This window comes from Haliotis rubra, unplaced genomic scaffold (assembly GCF_003918875.1).
Source record: "Haliotis rubra isolate DU_JTF1 unplaced genomic scaffold, ASM391887v1 Scf5, whole genome shotgun sequence".
Taxonomy (NCBI): Eukaryota; Metazoa; Mollusca; class Gastropoda; order Lepetellida; family Haliotidae; genus Haliotis; species Haliotis rubra.
This window is the reverse complement of record NW_025767190.1, coordinates 3,203,118-3,206,530: the sequence shown is the minus strand read 5'-3', so window position 1 is coordinate 3,206,530 and position 3,413 is coordinate 3,203,118. Positions and strand designations below refer to the sequence as shown.

The 3,413-nt window shown below is 38.6% G+C and overlaps 1 long non-coding RNA gene across 1 annotated transcript; it reads left to right on the top strand.

Moving 5' to 3' along the window:
• Nucleotides 1-227: 227 nt before the first annotated feature.
• On the top strand, nucleotides 228-3,139 carry LOC124291793. Its single transcript, XR_006902279.1, has 3 exons — nucleotides 228-339; nucleotides 2,338-2,471; nucleotides 3,042-3,139. It is a non-coding gene; the product is annotated as an uncharacterized LOC124291793 (long non-coding RNA).
• Nucleotides 3,140-3,413: the final 274 nt, after the last annotated feature.

Sequence of the window (3,413 nt, the reverse complement as noted above, 5' to 3'; positions counted from 1 at the left end):
ATATGTGCATGTATATATCATATCCTTTACAAAGAAATGTTATGTCTGTGTGCATTTAGGTTATATTTGATCGTTATTAATTACCTTAGATTAATATCGTAACATACACCCAAAAAATTGGTTTTAATTTATGGGTTTATGTATTAAAACGAAATATTGCTACGTTAAAAATGCTAAATCAGCACAATGAGCGGTCATCTGTATCTGTCGTGTACGTTTATCTGTCTTAAAACTGAAGGCAATCCAAGTCTAAAGAGTTGAGGTGTCTCAGGTTCTGGGGCAAGCTGTCCATAGTTATGGCACTATTACTCGGTTTCATATTGGGGTCGATGTTTACAGGTAAGAGACTATACTACACTCTGTTACTTGATCTTGGGCTTCTATGATGATATTTGTTCTGACAGTTGGTTTAGGAAACAATTCATTATTTGATCCATCATCAAAATATTCACACAACTAATTTACAAAGGTATTATGTTACAGTTAGCAATCATACGTGTAATTAAAATTACTGACAGCCTTTGACGAATTGTAGTTCGTTTCCGTATGTTATTACTTATCTCTTGCTGGGATATCATGTAGGAAGCAAAAGCACTGTAAGTCCCCTTGATCCCCAGTAAGGTGGTCAAACTTTGGTTGTTAGTGATTTATAGCCTGGTTTTAATTGGTAGGAATGAATCTTTTGAATCTACTTCTAATCTTAAGTATGGTCAGTTTGGTTTTATTTTAAAACTACTGTGATATACCCACCTATTTTACTGTCCTTTGTCGACAGATATTTTAAAATAATGACCTTGTTTCGTTTGCTATATGGCTGTAATATTGCGATGTAAAATTTTAACTCACTCACACACTATTAATTATCTGGGCTGACCATTTGAGGGATCTGGTACGGTTTACGGGTTAGGTATAAACGTGTTTCCGATACTACTGGATAAATATGTGTTATGAGCTTGTAAGGGAAAAACAAGTATAAATATGCAATATTTGTGATTTTCACAATCATGGTACCTGCCTATGTTATTTATGCCACGCCTACTTATATGTAAGGTGACACATTACACCAGAGGCAAATCTAACGTGAGAAGACCGCATTTCTCTTATCATAAAGGTAAACAGATAATATATATTAATAGTGCAATGTATTTTAAAACTATGTCTCGTGCTGAAAGGGGTACTAAGTGCGGATATGTTGACAATCCCAACACTTATGAGACATGAAGTTGTTCAGACACTATTGGTGTGCCTACATGAGTGAGTGAGTGAATATAGTTTTACGCCGCTTTTAGCAATATTCCAGCAACATCACAGCGGGGGACACCAGAAATGGGCTTCACACATTGTACCCATGTGGGGAATCGAACCCGGGCCTTCAACGTGACGAGCGAACGCTTGAACCACTAGGCCACCCCACCGCCCCGTGCCTACATAAAGGAGTGCAGACACGCGGAATTTGAATTAAAGTCAATCATATACAGCCTAGATATAATTCAATGAACAAACAGTGCCTTCCCGGTATGTAACATCCAGGTGGATACCATAGGCAAGATAGTGTACACAAGTTGTTGTAGACATAACAAAAGGTTTGTTCATTCTTGTACACGGCGTTTCTCTACTTCTGTTTGTATAATGATCATACACCGTAGTGTTAATTGCTTGTTGTGTTTGTCTTCCTCCATGTTGTCGGTTCAAGACAAATTGCAAACCCATTAAACTGTCTACATCTCTGGTCATCTTCACCGCAGTGAGTTCCCACTCTTGGAGTTACCTCCCTTGCCCCTTGGGCATAAAAAAAACGTGGATCGCAATCCGGAACAATTAAATCTCATTGTAACCATTACTTGTTACAGGTTTTTTACTAGTGAAGTCTTCCTGTTATTCACACTACTGATTTGTTGTCTATGACAGAGAGCTATCTGTATTGAAAGTTTTACAGTAGCGCCAAAAGACACGGCAAACGAATCACCTAAGATAACGTCATTTCTAGCAATGAAATGATTGTTAGTCATTCATAAATGTGTATTTAATAGGGAGAAGTGCTTATATGGAAGATGGAACTGTCATGATATCAAGTCACTGCATTTTGGAACGGATCTCCGAAACCGGAGCTACTCATACCCATTTGCACTTGATTACATGTTTGCATTTTTGTTCGTGGACGTGGAGTTTCCTATAAGTACAATATCTATTCACGTTACAACACTTGCGACCGTCTAAGGCCATTACAGATGCATCGTCTGTTCTCATACTCTATGATAATACTTGGTATGCTTTCTTGTGTGCAATCATGGCAACATGATGCGTACGTATAATATGCCTTTACAAACTTTATTGCAGGGGTATTCAGTGATTTGGATCCTCAAGTTTGTGGTACAAACAGTGTTGGTTTTGATTACGCAACCCTCCGTAAAGCAAACAACAAACAAATTGTTGGAGGGAACATAGTGACACCTCATTCGTTTCCATGGATGGTAAGTACACAAGTTAAGATCCCTCGCTCTGTTGTCTAATACGAAGGGTCATATCTATAACAAAGAAATGTAACATATTACAATGTGCTGGAAGATACATTGATTTTCATTTATCCGTTCATATGAGTTTCGCGATGAAAGGAACATTGCATTAAACACACTGGTAAAGTCAACACAGTCTAGAATATAACTGACAGTAGTGAGTGAGTGAGTGAGTGAGTTAATATTTAACGTCACATCGGCAATATTTCAGCCATATCGTGACGAGAACATGTTTGACATTGAAATGGAATATGTGTATAGTATAAAAAAACCTGTCGGTAAAGGACAGTAAAACAACTAGTACATCACAATTACAATTAAAACTAATGTGGAAAGTTACAAGTAATAGCACTATGTGGACAATACAATGTTAAAACAGGCTAGAGATTGCCTGTCGTTGTACTGTACATTATCAACGTTTTGCCCCGTTCTAAGCTTGTGATGGTAGGGCTGCAAGGCCATGACGTATGTATATCCTCAGACACTGATTTCATCAAGTTTTCATCTTACACGTTTCTTACATCAAAGGTTGCTTTGAAGTATCGAGGTGTCTTCCAGTGTGGAGGGTCTCTTCTGAAGGGTTCCTCTAACAAGTGGTATATACTCACGGGCGCACACTGTCTGCAGTACGTACATTGTATAGACTATGAGGTGCTTGCTGTCTGCAGTAAGTACATTGTATAGACTATGAAGGGCTCGCTGTCTGTAGTAAGTGCATTGTATAGACTAACAATGGCTCGCTGTCGTCAGTAGTGAGTGGGTGAGTTTAGCTTTACGCCGCACTCAGCAATGTTCCAGTTATATGGCGGCGGTCTGTAAATAATCGTGTCTAGACCAGACAATCCAGTGATCAACAGCATGAGCATCGATCTACGTAACTGGGAACCGATGACATGTGTC